Here is an 18,057-nt window from a genome sequence, read left to right as displayed (position 1 = left end):
AAGATGTGCTGGAGGCTACCGCGAACACTACTAGCCACTTTGTAGCTGCATCCACTACCACCAAAAAATTTGTGCCCCTGAACAGTCCTGCAAAATCCACATGAATCCTTTGCCAGGGCAATGCAGGCCATTCTCACGAAAGATGAGGTGTTGCTCTTGGCATCTTTTGGACGATTTGGCATCCTAAACAGTGCAAGGCAAGCTGTTCGATCGGCTGATCTATCCCAGGCCACCAGGCAACACACGGAACAAACGCTTTCATTTTGACCATGCCTGGATGACTGGCATGCAGTTCATCCAACACCTTAGCTCTCAGCTTGGATAATACAACAACTCTCAGTCCCCACATAACGTAACCTCCATCAAGGGTAAGTTCATCTCGGTACTGGTAAAAATGGGTAACTGGGATTTCTGCTGCACATTCCAGCCATTTTGAGTTGCCATGTAGACCTGACACAGTGTGGGGTCTTTCCAGGTTTCCCTTTCAATCATTTCTGCTGTGATAGGAAGACTTTCACTTTGAGTTAGGAAGAACACATTGAGAGGAGTATCCTCTTTTATTTCAGCATTTCCTTTTCCAAGAATAACAGGGCAATCCATCAGCATTTCCAAGATTAGTTGTCCTCTTGAATTGAATCTTGTAATTGTGCCTTCCAAGAAACAGAGTCCATTTGTGCTGCTACTGTTAGTGCAACACCCTTCTGTGGATTGAAAATGGACACCAGTGGCTGATGATCAGTAATGGGGATAAAATTTCTCCCACACAGATACTGATTGAAACTTTTTACACCCCATATCAAATATGATGGCAGAATATAGCTTTAATGGTAAGACTCTTGGCAGTGTGGAGGATCAGAGGGATCTTGGGGTCAGAGTCCATAGGATGCTCAAAGCAGCTGCGCAGGTTGACTCTGTGGTTAAGAAGGTGTACCTTCATCAATCTTGGGATTGAGTTTAGGAGCCGAGAGGTAATGTTGCAGCTATATAGGACCCTGGTTGGACCCCACTTGGAGTACTGTGCTCAGTTCTGGTCGCCTTATTACAGGAAGGATATGAAAGCCATAGAAAGGGTGCAGAGGAGATTTACAAGGATGTTGCCTGGATTGGGGAGCATGCCTTGTGGGAATAGGTTGAGTGAACTCAGCCTTTTCTCCTTGGAGCAACAGAGGATGAGACGTGCCCTGATAGAGGTGTATAAGATAATGAGAGGCACTGATCGTGTGGATAGTCAGAGGCTTTTTCCCAAGGCTGAAATGGCTAGCATAAGAGGGCATAGTTTTAAAGTGCTTGCAAGTAGGTACAGAGCAGAAGTCAGGGGTAAGTTTTTTATGCGGGGAGTGGTGAGTGCGTGGAATGGGCTGCCGGCGGCAGTGGTGGAGGTGGAAATGATAGGGTCTTTTAAGAGACTCCTGGATGGATAGATGGAGCTTAGAAAAATAGAGGGCTATGAGTAAAGCCTAGGTAGTTCTAAGGTAGGGACATGCTCGGCGCAGCTTTGTGGGTTGAAGGGCCTGTATTGTGCTGTAGGATTTCTATGTTTCAAACTAGACTCAAGGCTTCTCTGTCAATCTGTGCGTAATTTTTCTCTGCAGCAGTAAGGGAACATGGTGCTAAGTCATGGGGTGTTCACAAGCCATAATGCTTGTCTAGTTTTAGTTCTCACATTGTAAATCTCAAGGCTACGCAGTTCTGTGTCACTCTCAACATTATCAGATTTTCCATCAAACCCATGCAGATTAATGCTCTTTTTGGAAACTGCAACTTGGCATTTTAGCTTTTCTCTTCCCTGTACAGTCCATTAGTCTTTGACTGCCCGACATGCTCTTTGTTTGTGTCTCACTTCGTTGCATTTTCTGCAAGTTTCACCTTTAAATGTGCTTTGGTCTGGTGTATGAGAGCCCCTACCATAATGGTACACAATTTGTTAGGCCAGGCCAGTTTCTGCTTAGACACTCCGATTTCATTCACACTCACTTTCATTCCTGAATGCAATTCAGTTGTGTTTTTATCTGCATTTTCCATTCATACAGCTACTTCAGCTGCTCTTTTAAATGGAAGTTGCGTTTCATTTAGGAGCCAGTTTTGAATGCATTCTTGTAAGATTGCACAAACTAAACAATCTCTCAGTTCATCATTCAGTCCATATCTTCATTTCAGCCACATACCCTGAGATGGATTCATCTTCCTTTTGATTCCACTTATGAAACCTAAAGCATTCTGCAATGAACAATAATAACAATAATGCATTACTTTCATACTATGAGTAAAGCTCACTTCGGCTGGTTTGGTTGGGAGGAAAATTAATCAGACTTGATGGAATGGTGGAGCAGGCTCAATGGGTTGAATTGACTAATTTTGTTCCTAAGTCTTATGATCTTATAAGTAGTTTCAAATCTTTTTGACAGGAATCACACTCATAGGTCTTTTGATTTGTTATGAAATTCAGTTTGATGATGCTTGGCCTGCACTTAGATTCAACAGTCTACTCTTAATCTCTATCATTGATTTCCCAACTAACAGAAATACAGCGTTCACAGGCTCAGAGTAATGAAACATCTTGAAACAAACTTTGTTTCCCCCTTTACAGATACCACCTGATTTCCCAGATCTTCTCAGCATTTGATGCGCTTTTAGTCCAAATTTGCAGAATCTGTAGTAATTAATTTGTGTAGGCGATATTTGCTTTGTTCAGATGGAGGCTCCATTGCACAGGATCACAAGAGGCCGCAATAGTTGTGGACTCAGCCATTTCCATCATGGGCACAACCCTCCCTACCACTGACAGCATCTTCAACGGCTGGTGCCTCAAGAAAGTTGCACCCATCATCAAAGACCCTCATCATCCAGGGCATGCTCTCGTCATGTTACTATCACTGAGGAGGAGGTACAGGAGCCTGAAGTCCCACACTCAACACTGTAGCAACAGTTCCTTCCCTTGTGCCATCAGATTACAGAACAGTCCAAGAACTTATGAGCAATACCTCGTTACTTGTCTTTTCAGAATCAGAACCAGGTTTAATATCATCGGCATATGTCATGAAATTTGTTGACTGTGCGGCAGCAGTACAATGCAATACAATACATAATAATAGAAAAAAACTGAATGACAGGAAGTATATCTATGTATATTAAATAGATATATCAAAATAAGTAGTGCAAAAACAGAAATGAAAATAAGTAGTGAGATTGGGTTCAATGTGCATTAAGAAATCAGACGGCGGAGGGGATGAAGCTGTTCCTGAATCATTGAGTGTGTGCCTTTAGGTTTCTGTACCTCCTCCCTGATGGTAGCAATTAGAACAAGGCATGACCATGATGGTCCTTAATGATGGACACCACCTTTTTGAGGCATCGCTCCTTGAAGAGGTTCTGGATGCTGGACAGACTAGTGTACATGATGGAGCTGACTTATTTTACAACTCTCTGCAGCTTAATTTGATCTTGTGCTGTAGCTATCCCCCCCCACCCCCCACACCAGACAGCGAGGCTGCCAGTTTGAACTCTTTATTTATCTTTGAAACTTATAGTAATTATTATGTCTTGTATTGTACTGCTGCCACAAAACAACAAATTTTATGAAATATCTCAGTGATGACGAACACGATTCTGAACGTGAACTGCACAGTTCAAGATGTATTTTCTTTGAATATGTGCAGATCTGCTTCACATTTACAAACTCCCTAAAGCTCTGCATTACCTCCATTTCTCCAGGGTCATAGCTCTGCAGAATGAACTGGAGCAGGATACAGGTTATGAGGGTTGTTGAGCCTGTTCCATCGTAAGTTCAAATTGTACCTTCAAACAAGCTCCTCCCAGTTCCCTATAATCCCACTATTCCCCTAAATCCAATAATTAGTTTATCTCAGTTCTGAATACATTCAATGAATTAGCCTCCACTCCTCTTTGATATAGAGACCAACAACCCACAGAACAAAGAAATTTCCCCTTATTCTGAAATGACCCCTTTCCCATCCCCATTCTAGGCTCACCCATTTGGTGAAACATCTTTACGTGGCTCAGCCATGAGCTGAAATTCAGAACGCGAATGATATTCTTAATGCTTTGCCGTTGCTGCCTGTTTTTAGGCAAGAGGTTGCTAAAACATAAAAGATTGCTCCTTCTGATGTGAAAACAAATGCAACGATTAAATCTGTGTATTACTGCCATAGAGATAAATTGATGCAGACCAAATTCATCAACATCTCAAAGTAACCAGTTAGTACAAATGAGGGTACAACCTGAGCTGAACCTTCAAGGTCTAAAAGCAAATTTAAATTGAGAATTTGCTTTTTATTTCCAATTTGCTCATCAGGTGGATTTGGCTACAATATTAAGTAACTTCTGGAAGACATTTTGCAGGTGGAAATCATGAACTTTCAAGCATTTCCACTATCATCAGAGAACAGTGTTTTGACCTCAGATGGCATCTCTGAGTGGCCATAACTTATTGTTTGAGAACAGCCACTAACATTAGGAAGGAGTAAGCTATGCAAGCAATCGCTGTTTTTCAAAGATGTTTGAGAGTGGGAAAGTTATGGAAGTAGAACTAAGAATTCTAATGTAATTAGCAAATTCATAAACACAAAACAGCTGTAAATAAGTGTTTGGCCCAACACGTCGACTGTTTATTCATTTCCATAGATGTTTATTCAGTTCCTCCAGCATTTTGTGTGGGTTGCTCAAGATTTCCAGCATCAGCAGACTTTCTCATGTTAACCTACATTGAAAATTCCGACGCACGGGAACACAAGGGTCTGCAGAAAGCAACGAGTGCACCCTTCTCCATCATTGACAGCATCTACAGGAGGTGCTGGCTCAACAAGATGACACCTATCATCAAGAACCCTTACCATCCATGTCATGTCCTCTTCTTGCCGCTATTGTCAGGCAGGAGGCACAGAAGCCCAAAGTCCCACACCATCAGATTCAAGAATAGCTACCTTTCAGGTTCTTGAAACTACCTGTACAAGCCTAACTCGACCTCTGCAATAGAACAACAGAACACTATGGACTCTTGCACTACTGTGGACATTTCTTTGATTGCATCTTTGTCCTTTATCGTACTGAGGTCTCGTATTTGCACAGTTGTATTCACTGCACGGGATAATCTTGCAATTGGAATTGATTTATTATTGTCACATGTACTGACACAGTGTAAAGTTTGCCTTGCATACTGTTCGTACAGTTCAAATTATTACATGGTACATTGAGGTAGAACAGGGTAAGACAACAAAAATGTGGAATAATGTGTAACAGCTATGGAGAAAGTGCAGTGCAAGTCAACAATAAGGTGTAACGAGATAGGTAGTCAGGTCAAGAGTCCATCTTATTGCATTAGGGAACTGTTCAAGAGTATGATATCAGTGGGGTGGAAGCTCTCCTTGAGCCTGATGGTTTTATTTATAACTTATATTGAAGATGAATTATACCCTGTGACTATAAATTATACCCTCTGAACCTATGTGCTGCTGTAAGAAAAAAATTATTAACATGTACCACCATACTTCTGAATGTGATAGTAAACTTGAATTGACTTTACTTGAAGTACCTAATAGGTTGGTCCTTCCTGAATGTGTACTGATACTTTCTGAGATGCAAACAACTGATGGCCAGATATTCACTTCAGAAACAACCACTATCAGTTGTCACGATTAGGTGTATTGTGCACTCCAGGCTATCTTCCTTCTACCATCAGCAGCTGCACCTTCAGAAGCAAATCCATGAATTCCTTCTCTATATCTCTCCATCTTTCTCTATCTCCCTCTTTAAGACTCCATTTTAAAATTCTTTATTTCATTTTCATGAGTCATACAGCACAGAAACCCAACTGCTAGCCCCAGTTGCCTTTGTCCGGCCCATGACCCTTGAAGTCCTTCCCCATCACGTACCTAACCAAATGCCTCTTATATGTTAACACGAGTGAATCTGCAGATGCTGGAAATAAATAAAAAACACGAAAAGCTGGCAGAACTCAGCAGGCCAGACAGCATCTATGGGAGGAGGTAATAATGAAGTTATCTCTTTGGGCTCTTTAAAATCTCTCTCCTTTTATGTTGAATCTTTGTCCTCTAGTTTTCAATTCCTCAACCGTGGATAAATAATTCAAATCATCCACCTTATAAAAACACTTCATGATTTTATGAAGTCACCTCTCATTTTATGCTACATAAAAAACTTAAAAAGGAAATCAGGAGAGCAAAAAACGATTGTAATGGATGTAAAAGTATGTAAAGTATCCATTAAAGTATGTAATGGATTTGGCAGCTATAGTTAAAGATAATCACAAGAGATTCTTCAGTTATGTTAATAGTAAAAGTGTGACTAGGGTGAGACTAGGTCCTGGTGAAGACCATCAGGACCACCTATGGGTGGAACCACAGGTAATGACTGAGATTTCTGATGTCTATTTCTCCTTGGAAATAAAGACCCAACGTGGCTAAGCTCTGCCTGTCATTAATTTCCATAGATGCTTCCTGACCTGCTGAGTTGCTCCAGCACCATTCTTGTAAATACTTTCTGCACCCTCCCCAGCTTGACAATGTATTTCTTATAATGTGGAACCAAAACTATATACAATACTCCAAGTGCAGCCTCACCTTCGACTTAGATAACCGCAACTCCGTGCCCCTACTCCACGCCTTGTTTGATGAAGGCCAGCATAGTAAGTGATTTCTTCACCACCCTCTACTTCAGCAAGCAATCCCAGGTCCCTCTGTTCCACAACCTTTGTCAGTGCCTTACATTTTGCGGTATAGGTCCTACCATGGTTTGACTGTCCAAAATACATGACACATTGATCTAGGTTGAGATCCGTTTTGCCTCTCCTCAGCCCATTTCCTTAGGTGATCAAGAGCTCTTTGTACTTCATTGTAACCTGCTTCACTATCAACAAGACATCCCTAGATTAATAGCATCAGGAAGCTTGCATGTCTTACCATGTGCATTCATATCCAAATCATTTACATCAATAACAGAAGTCCCAACACTTTTCACAGGCCTCCAGTCATAAAGTCAACCTTCAACCGTTCCTCTCTGCTTCCTATCACCGAGCCAATTCTGAATCCAACTCATTAGTTCCCCCTGAATCCCATGCTACCTAATCTTCCAAATCAGCCTGCCTTGAGGGATGTCGTAAAAGGCCTTACGAAAGACCATGTAGACAACATCTACTGCCCTACCTTCATCTATCGCCTTTCGAAAAGCTCAAAAAGATTAATCAGCCATCACCTCCCATGCAAAACCATGCCGACTGCTATTTGACCATTCATATGATGGTAGATCTTCTCCCTCAGAATTCCCTCCAGTAGCTTCCCTACAACTGAAGTCAGGCTCACCCCAGCCTGTAGTTCACTGGCCTATCCCTGGTACCTTTCTGAAAAATGGAACAACACTAACCACCCTCCAGTCTTCTGGAACTTCACCAAAAACTAATAAAGCAAATACCTCTACAATGCCTCCTCAATTTCTTCCTTGGCCTCCCATAAAGTCTGTGTGTGCCCTTGATCAGGTCCTGGGGATTTACCAACCTTAGTGGGCATCAAGGCCACAAATACCTCCTTCCTTGCAATTTGCATATGTTCAAAGATATTAATGCTTATCGCTGTCATTTTTTGATTAGCTGAGTATCCCCACAGGAAAATGAGTCTCGGGGTTGCATGCAGTACATATTTGTACTTTGATAATAAAATCTCCCTTGAACTTTGAACTTTGCATCCATGGTATTCTCCTTTCTAAATACCAAGGAGAAATAGACACTAAACATCTCACTCATCTCCTGTGGCTCCACACATAGGCAGCCCTGATGGTCATTACCAGGACCTAGTCTCTCCTAGTCACACTTTTACTATTAATATAACTGAAGAGTCTCTTGGGATTATCTTTAACCATAGCTAACAAATCCATCTCATACAACACACACAAAGTGCTGGTGGAACACAACAGGCCAGGCAGCATCTATAAGGAGAAGCACTGTCGACGTTTCGGGCCGAGACCCTTCGTCAGGACTAACCGAAAGGAAAGATAGTAAGAGATTTGAAAGTAGTGGGGGAGGGGGAAATGCGAAATGATAGGTGAAGACCGGAGGGGGTGGGATGAAGTTAAGAGCTGGAAAGGTGATTGGCGAAAGTGATACAGAGCTGGAGAAGGGAAAGGATCATGGGACGGGAGGCCTCGGAAGAAAGGGGGGGGGGGGAAGCACCAGAGGGAGATGGAACCAGAGGGAAACAACTTCTCTAACTTCCGTTAATGTCCCTCCTCCCCTTCTTACCCCATCCCTGACATATTTAGTTGTTTGTCTGTTCTCCATCTCCCTCTGGTGCTTCCCCCCACTTTCTTTCTTCCGAGGCCTCCCGTCCCATGATCCTTTCCCTTCTCCAGCTCTGTATCACTTTCGCCAATCACCTTTCCAGCTCTTAACTTCATCCCACCCCCTCCGGTCTTCTATCATTTTGCATTTTCCCCTCCCCCACTACGTTCAAATCTCTTATTATCTTTCCTTTCGGTTAGTCCTGACGAAGGGTCTCAGCCTGAAACGTCGACAGCGCTTCTCCCTATAGATGCTGCCTGGTCTGCTGTGTTCCACCAACATTTTGTGTATGTTGTTTGAATTTCCAGCATCTGAAGATTTCCTCATGTTAGGTCATGGTAAGGATTGGAATTAAATCCCTGCTGATTTCATAGGATTCAAAGGGTTCAATGAATTCAAAGTACATTTAATAACAAAGTATGTATACGACCCTGAGATTCATCTTCCCCACAGACAGTCATAAAACCAAAAAAACCATAAAACCCATTCAAAGAGAAACATCAAACCCCGCTCCCTCCTACATGCAACAAAAATCGCATGAATGACAACAAAAAAGAGCAAAAGCACAGAATATAAGGCACAAAATCAAAAGGCATATTTCAGTTCATCTTGATGTTCATTATCTGCAAGCTGCCCTGATTCAAAATCGCCCAAAAAAAGAGTCACAAATAAAAGGAGTGACCAGAAAACGGAACACATAGTGATGTGAACTAGAGTCCAATCTACAGACTGTGTCGATTAAACCTTGTTCCAGCACCATTCTCTGACAGCATCGAGAGAGCGAGAGAGGGACCATTTGAAAGCAGGGACTTTCCTTCAAGAGCAGCAAGAGAGGAGGGCAGAGAGAAAGACCGTTACATGCAGACACTCTCCTCCAGCAGTGGCGACCAACAGGCTGGTAAACGGGGCTGAACACTCGCTCGCCTCCACACCCATCTCGATGACTTCAACCTTCCTCTGCGCTTTGCTCGGCAAGAGATGGATTCAATCATGAGCCCGCGCCCTGTCTCCAGGCCTGCTGGCCGTCATGCTGTGCGCCTTGCTTCAACCCTCTCCAAGACAGCAAAACGCCAGTTCACCCGATCGATCCGATAACACACTGGCAGATTGTAGATAACCGGCTCCGACAGTAGCAGAAACATGTCTGAAATAAAAAGAAGAAATAAAATAAGTGAAACGAGTAGCCTCATGACCTGTCTTGGTAGCAGTGTTCGCCGGCACCATCTTCTTCCAGACCAATCTTTCATCATTGCACTCATCTTACCAGAGTAATGAACTTATTGCTTTAATGCATAACGATTAATAATAACATCTTGCTTCAGAAGTGTAAATGTTTTTATAACCTTTATCTTTCCCTGTCATACTTCAATCTCAAAGGGCATTGGAAAAAATCTCCTTGTTTACAACAGGGCCAGGCTTATCATTGGCCTCAGTGACAATATAAAATATATATAATAGAAGTTAGCCTTTAATCTGACCCAAAATGGCATAAAATTAGAATGACTCATTTCAATAAATTCAATAATAGTGCATCTGGAACACAATGCAAGTAAAAAATTATAATAATAACATATGCAAATATAGATTTAGTTTTGATTCTGCATAGAGTATTTTGCTATATAAGCCCAAGTGTTTGAAGTCTTGTGAATGCAGTTTTCCATATTGTTTTCTCAGTGGCAATCCTAATTAACAGATTGTGTGGCTACGTGAGTGTTTGAAGATAAAACGGCCCAGCAATCACTGAACTTTACTGTCATTCCAGCACATCTGTGTTCTACATTGAATTGAAACTGCAGAAAGGACTGGCCTCTTGGTGTTTATTCACATTACCACGCAGATGTTTTTTCGATTGTGGTTAGTGCTCAAAACCCAGGTGGTAACTGGTATTTCCCTTAATCCCTCGAAGAACGGATGTGTTTCTGCAATCAGTAGACATTCATAGCTGAGATGAAGAACTTTTCACAGAGAAATAAGAAAATGTCATCTTTATAGATCCGCACACACGCAATAGGGCAGGCAGTGTCTGCCTTACTTTCTCTTCATAAACATATTTTAACCCTCTGATAAAGGAGATGCTTCTCACTATTAGTTTGAATACAACTGATTGCATTTGTACATAAGCCAAAAATTCTCACTTTTGCGAATTTCGCTTCTGATTAATCCCCCTCCCCACATTCATGTACCCCATTTCCACCCACACAGTTTGAAATTAATTAATTTTGATTTAATGCGATACATTGCAGAATAGGCCCTTCTGGCCCTTCGAGCCTAGCCCTAGCTCTTTAACCCTAGCCTAATCACAGGGCAACTAGCAATGACAAATTTAATTTGTCAAATGGTTTGTCTTCGGTATGTGGGAGGAAATCACAGCTCCCAAACCAACGTGGTCATGGGGAGAACATGCAAACTCTTTACAGGCAGTGGCGGGAATTGAACTCAGGTTAGTGGTACTGTAAAGCACCGAACTAACCACTACGCTACCATTCCACCTCCCCATTTTACACTTTGGATCTGGTTATCAAAGGCCAGTCCAATATTTATTGCCCTGTCATAGATCTACTCACGTGGTAGTGACTCGTGGCAAGTTGATATAACCGGAAAGATTGCAGCAACTTTCAGAAGAGCCATACATATTAGTGTAAACTGGCAGGTACTGGTTAATATGCCTCAGGAATGAAAACTGTTAACTATCAACCACCAATGTCTACACTTTAAGTATGTCTGTGTGAACATTGGACTAGAATGGGATCACAAATCACTGTAGCAATGGACAAGATAGCACTGTGTTCAGATTTATACAGTGCCGTTCAAAAGTCTTAGGCAAATGTATATACCTAGGGTGCCTAAGACTTTTGCACACTATCGTATCTACTAAATGTTTTACCAATATTAATGCATACTTAAGACTCACAGATATTGCTGTTCAAGAGCAAATAAAGAGAGGATGGAGGTGGATGTCTTTCTACCATGTGTTTCAAATGAAATTAAAATTAACCCACGCAGGAAATGATATAAAGACAGCTTATTGTACTGTGCAGAAGGTTAGGCACATATGTATTTAGCTAGGGTGCCCAAGACTTTTGCAGAGTACTGTACAAAACGAACAACTACAAGAAACAGTAAACAGCAAAGGCTGGAGCCTAACATGTCTTCCACTTTTAAAAAAAACTAAGAAATTATCAGTGGGAATACACCTGTCATTACAATGGACTAAACATTATTCTTGGTAACTCTGCTAACAGATTATACAGTCATTAGGATGACTTCAGCATGTTGTCATTAACAAGTGTTTTTGCAGTTTTCATAAAGATACATCTCAATGACAAGTTAATGCATTTCTGAGGTTAGAATTTGTATGAATAATTTTAAAACATCTTTTCAATGCATATTAAGCTGGAACCCTACCACCAAAAGTATAACGAAGTAAGTCACAGGACTTGTACTGAGCTGAATCTGGAAAGTGATCAATAAAAGGACTGACAGAGAAGTTACAAACTTTTATCTTTATTTAATACTTTGTGCATCTGTTCAATGCAGATTGTTTGAACATGAAATGAGATTACCAGTCCAGCTGCTAGAGCCTTGGTTTGATCTTTGACAAGAATGTCGCATTACAATATTTAATTTCCTTATATTACACAGAAAGCAATCCTTCAGAATTTTTTCAAACCACTGAAATTGTAAATATCATTCCAGGCTCCCCTACTTGGACAAACTAAGATCTACTAAATTGGCCTCTTTGTATACAAGCCAGAAAAGCTGGCTGCCGATAATCAGATAACTGCCCCTTTTGAAAGATAGATACTGAATATGGAGGCCCCTTAATGCCACGACTCTGCTTCCATACAAAGCTGATATATCAGACAGATGAGAATTCATTTCAAGTTACAAAGGTTTTATGGTAACATCATGATTACGTTAGGATAAATGGTTTATAAATTAACAAGCCTGATTAACTATATAACCTTTTTTAAATGTTAGAAATTGCATTTGCTGTCCTGTTGTTGTTGGGTACTTGCCTGGTGCTTACACAGTATCAACTCAACTGTCAACAATTGCCCTTCTCAGTTCCTCAAGGATTCTAGGCTATGGCTTCAGGACGAGTACAGATATACCTGCACTGAAGTTAGATTTTACCCTTCTTTGATGGGCAAAGCACGTGCTGCATTTTTGCACTGATACCCACTCCGAAAGTGCTTGTCAAATTGGGCAAAAGTCCATTAAAAGCAGCATTATGGCAGGCTGCACACTGAATAATACACTCAAGCGGGGCATGCGTAGCTCACAGGGACCTGAAACATTGCTGCACTGACCACCAGGAACTGAGTCCACCCTTAAAGAAATCTGACAGGATTCATTGTGTGGAGCCGTCAGAAATGGGCGAGGTTTTAAATGAATACTTCTTGTCCATAATGGACCTGGAGGCAGGAGAATTCAGGGGAGGGGACAGTGGTATACTGGGGCATATCAACATTATGACGATGGATATGCTGGAGGTCGTGAAACAGATGCCAGTTAATAAATCCTTGGGCCTGACCCAAGGTATCTTAGAATGTCATGGGAAGCAAAGAAAGAGATTGCTGGGGTCCTGCCTGAGGTTTTGCATCTTCATTAGCCACAGGCAAGGTACTTAAGAAGGCAGCAGGGTGAAGCCAGGAAACTACAGACCAATGAGCTTTTCATTTATGGTGGAAAATCTATTGGAAGGGGTCTAAGAGAGAAGATTTATTTGCGTTTGGAAAGAGAAGGATTCATTAGGGATAGTCAACATGGCTAGCGGATCACAGTAAAAGAACCAAAGAGTTCCCCTCCATCACCACCCTGCTCTCTCTGGCAGTACCGGTCCTCACCCTCGACAATTTTTCCATCAGCTCCTCCCACTTTCTCCAGACTCAAGGGGTTGCCATGGGCACCTGCATGGTTCACATCTATGTCTGCCTTTTCATTGGCTATGCAGAACAGTCCATGTTCTAAACTTTCCCTGGTAATGCCCCCCAACTCTTCCGCCACTACATTGACGACTACATTGGTGCTGTTTCATGTACCTGTCCATCCATCTCCTCCTTCACCTCCATTCAGGGCCCCAAATAGTTCTTCTGCACGAGGCAACACTTCACCTGTGAATCTGCTGGGGTCGGCTATCGTGTTCAGTGTTCCTGATGTGGCCCCCTCTACATTGGTGAGACCCATCGTAACTTGGGGGACCAATTCGTCGAGCACCTCTCCTCCATTCGACGAAAGCGGAACTTCACAGTGGCCAAACATTTTAATTCCGATTCTCATTCCTGTTCTGACATGTCAGCCAATGGTCTCCTCTTGTGCCAAGATGGGGTCACACTCAGGGTGGAGCAGCAACACCTCATATTCTGTCTGGGTAACCTCCAACCTGATGGCATGAAAATCGATCTCTCCTGGTAAAAAAAACATTCCCTCCCCCTCCCCTTTCCTTCCATTCCCCACTCTTGTCTCTTACCTCTCCTCACCTACGTATCACTTCCCCCTGGGTCCTCTCCTCCTTTCCCATCTCTTATGGTCCTCTCTTATTAGATTCCTTCCTCTCCAGCCCTTCACCTTTTCTACCCGCCTGGCTTCACCTATCACTTTGTAGCTATCCTGCTTCCCCTTTCACCACATTTTTATTCTGGCACCTTCCCCCTTCCTTTCCCATCCTGAAGAAGGTTCTCAGCCTAAAACGTTGACTGTTTACTCTTTTTCCATATTGGCTACCTGGCCTCCTGAGTTCCTCCAGTATTTTGTGTGTGTGATTTCCAGAATCTACAGAGTGTTTTTTCGTATTTGTACTTGGTCTCCACAGCTGCCTGTGGCAACAAGTCCCACAGATTCACCACTCTCTGGCTCAAGAAGTTCCTCCTCATCTTCGCTCTAAATAGATGCCCCTATTCTGAGGCGGAGTCCTCTGGTCTTAGACTTTCCCACCACAAGAACATCATCTCCACATAAACTATGTCGAGGCCTTTCAACATTCAATAGGTTTCAATGAGGTCACCCCTCATTCTTCTAATATAGGTAAGTGGAATCAGTATAGATGCTGTGGGCTGGAAGGCCTATTTCTATGCTGCACGTCTCCAAGAATCAATGAATATAACCCCCTTAGGTAGTTCAATCCTGTGTTGCTTGGACCTCGAGCCACTCTGAGATAAGGGTTGATCAAGGTGCCAGCGTTCACAGTTTGATCCTCTGAACTGACTTGCAAAAGAAGCCTGCAAACGGCAAAGGCACCTCTGAATCAACTTCTGTCATCCCACCCACTGGAAATTTTAAAGCTGGTGCAGGATGCAAGCCGTTAACATCACCTTTCAGGATCTTTTATTGTCATCTTATTGTTTATCCTTGCCACTCATTAGTCTAAAGGTCAAAGATTGCTCCCCAATCATAAATATCTCCTGACAGTTGAAATCTACACGCTGCACACCCTATGAAGTCATCAAGCATGATAAATGCCAGGCAAATGTTAGCAGCACAGCTGGCAATCGAACACGGAGGTAGACAGAAAGTTTACATGGATATTGCTGGGACTTGAAGACCTCAGTAAATGTTGACTAGGTTATAACTTTATTGCCTGGAATGTAGGAGAAGGAGCCATACAAAATGATGAGGGGTGTAGATATGCTTAACGTAAGCAGACTTTTTTCCACTGAGGTTGGGTAAGACTAGAATGAGAGGTTATAGGTTAAGGGTGAAAGGTGAAATATTTAAGAGGAACCTGAGGGGAAACTTCTCCATGCTGAGTGTGAGTGTGAAAGAAGCTGCCAGCACAAGTGGTGGACATATGTTCAATTAAGAGAATTTTGGATAGGTTCTCGGTTGGGAGGGGTATAGAAGGTTATGGACCAGCTATGGGTCGATGATATTAGGCAGAAAAAGAGTTTAGCATGGGCTGGATGGGCCAAGGGCCTGTTTCTATGCTGTAGTGCTCTGTGACTGCCTGAGCCAATTTAGGGCATGATTTCAGCCCACATTGATGCTGGCGTAAGCTGCACTGGATAAAGTTATTTATTTTCATGATAAGTATATGAAAATAGTGTGCAACTGGGTCCAATTTGTAGGTTACAATCCTTCCAGTTTCTGTTACAACATTTACATATGCCATAATTAATATAAGTGTTTCCATTTTCAATTCCCTTCCCTTTCAGATCTCCAAGCAGGGCTTCAACAGCCCTCAACAGATGTGTTAAGAAAACAACCTCTCCCTCAGTGTTGCAAAAACAAAGTGGCTGGTTGTGGACTACAGGAGTAACAGAGACAGGCTCACCCCTATTGACATCAATGGACCTGGGGTGAGAGGGTAAATAGCTTCAAATTCCTTGGTGTACACATTACCGAGGATCTTACTTGGTCTCTACATACCGGCTGTGTGGTGAAAAAAGCACAACAGCGCCTCTTTCACCTCAGACGGTTGAAGAAGTTTGGCATGAATCCCCAGATCCGAAGGACTTTCTACAGGAGTAGAATTGAGAGCATCCTGACTGGCTGCATCACTGCCTAGTATGGGAACTGTACTCCCCTCAATCACAGGACTCTGCAGAGAGTGGTGTGGACAGCCCAGCACATCTGTAGATGTGAACTTCCCACTATTCAGGACATTTACAGCGACAGGTGCATAAAAAGGGCCTGAAGCATCAATGGGGACCCGAGTCACCCCAACCACAAACTGTTCCAGCTGCTACCATCCAGGAAACAGTATCACAGCATTAAAGCCAGGCTCCGGGACAGCTTCTTCCACCAGGTCATCAGACTGATTAATTCACGCTGACACAATTGTATTTCTAAGCTATATTGACTGTTCTGTTGCATATCTTATACTATTTATTACAAATTACTATAATTTGCACATTACACATTCAGACGGAGATGGAATGTAAAGATTTTTACTCATCATGTATGTGAATGATGTAAGAAATAAATTTAATTAAGTTCAACTCTATTCAGCAGCATCAGCTGCCTTCAACTAGTGCTTGCTGCTCATGAAGCTAGCCCCTCTGAATATGCACTAAAGCAATACATACTCCACATCATTAGCACTTGCTGAACACCATAATCATCATAATGAGTCTGGAACATGGATTTTGAACACAGCTTTCTCTGAATACTACAGATGCAGATTAATCTCACACCATGATCCTTGTGTAAAATTCCCAGTACTTACCAATATAGAATTTTACATTCTAAACCATGTGCAGCCAAGCATAGTATTAACTTAACTTCAGACCAAAGGAGTAATATGACTTCTTGAAGTTATAGCTTTGTACAAAATTTAAGAGATTAATTAATATTGCAATAAGACTTTTCATAGGAAACAATATTTATGTGCAAGAGAGCATTCCGATCATAATTTTCAGATATAATATTTTTAAATTTACCATTAAAGCCATTAATATCGATCTTCCCTAGCCACCTCAACATTGCTGTAGTTTTGGAAGAGGTACGGGTTTGAAACATATTAGTCTCACCAAGCCAAATGAAGCAAAAGATTTTCAGTAAAGCTCTGCAGGACTTTAGTAATAAAGGGAAATTCTTCCACTTTCACATTAAGTATGAGATAAACTGTAAGACCATATGACATAGGAGCAGAATTAAACCACTCAGCCCATTGAGTCTACTCTGCCATTCCATCATGGCTGATTTATTATCTCTCTCAACCCCATTCTCCTGCCTTCTCCCTGTAACCTTTGACACCCTAAGTAATCAAGAACCTATCAACCTCTGCTTTAAGTATACCTTATGACTTGGCCTCCACAACTGTCTGTGGCAATGAGTTCCACAGATTCACCATCCTCTGACTGAAGAAACCTCTGCTTATCTCTGTTCTAAATAGACATCCCTGTATTCTGAGGCCGTGCCCTCTGGTCCTAGACTCCTTCGCTATAGGAAACATCTTCTCCACATCCACTCTGTCTTGGCCTTTCATTATTCAGTACGTTTCAATGAGATCCCCCGTAATTTATTGAAACTCCAGGGAGTACAGGCCCAGAACCATCAAACAACAATCTCTACCTACGCTACAAGATCTTCTACCTTAATCCACATACTGTGTGTATTTAAATATAACACTTGCTGTCCAGTATTCATCACCTTTTTCAATTTTGTCCTCACGTTACACTTTAACTCATCTCATTGACTGCAATTTTGCCCTATCATCTCCCTTCCCTTCCTTACAGTCTCTCTACACCATGCATCTACTTGTATACCAACTGCTCCATCCTCAGCCCTATGACTCCAGCTCCCACCCCCCTGCCAAATTAGTTTAAACCTTCCCCAACAGCTCTAGCAAACCTACTAGCAAGGATATTGGCCCCCTCAGTTTCAGGTCTGACCTGATCTTTTTGTACAGGTCATAACATCCCCAGAAGAGATCTCAATGATCCATAAGTCTGAAGCACTGGTTCCTACACCAGTTCCTCAGCCACGCATTCATGAAAATGGACAAGGGAGAGCCAGTGGATGTAGTGTACCTGGACTTCCAGAAAGCTTTTGATAAAGTCCCACATAGGAGATTAGTGGGCAAAATTAGGGCACATGGTATTGGGGGCAAAGTACTGACATGGATTGAAAATTGGCTGGCTGACAGGAAACAAAGAGTAGCGATTAATGGGTCCCTTTCAGAATGGCAGGCTGTGACCAGTGGGGTACCGCAAGGTTCGGTGCTGGGACCGCAGCTGTTTACAATATACATTAATGATTTAGATGAAGGGATTAAAAGTAACATTAGCAAATTTACCAATGACACAAAG

At 42.2% G+C, this 18,057-nt stretch overlaps 1 long non-coding RNA gene across 1 annotated transcript in view; it reads left to right on the top strand.

Moving 5' to 3' along the window:
- Positions 1–16,167, top strand: part of LOC140742099 (uncharacterized) — a 29,942-nt gene extending 13,775 nt beyond the window's left edge. The window contains exon 3 of the long non-coding RNA XR_012102215.1: positions 15,460–16,167. This is a non-coding gene — a long non-coding RNA (uncharacterized lncRNA). The remainder of the gene's footprint in view (positions 1–15,459) is intronic.
- The last annotated feature ends 1,890 nt before the right edge of the window (positions 16,168–18,057 follow it).

Source organism: Hemitrygon akajei, chromosome 19 (assembly GCF_048418815.1).
Source record: "Hemitrygon akajei chromosome 19, sHemAka1.3, whole genome shotgun sequence".
NCBI classification, from domain to species: domain Eukaryota; kingdom Metazoa; phylum Chordata; class Chondrichthyes; order Myliobatiformes; family Dasyatidae; genus Hemitrygon; species Hemitrygon akajei.
The sequence above is the reverse complement of the archived record's forward strand: the minus strand, read 5'-3'. Positions and strand labels throughout refer to the sequence as shown.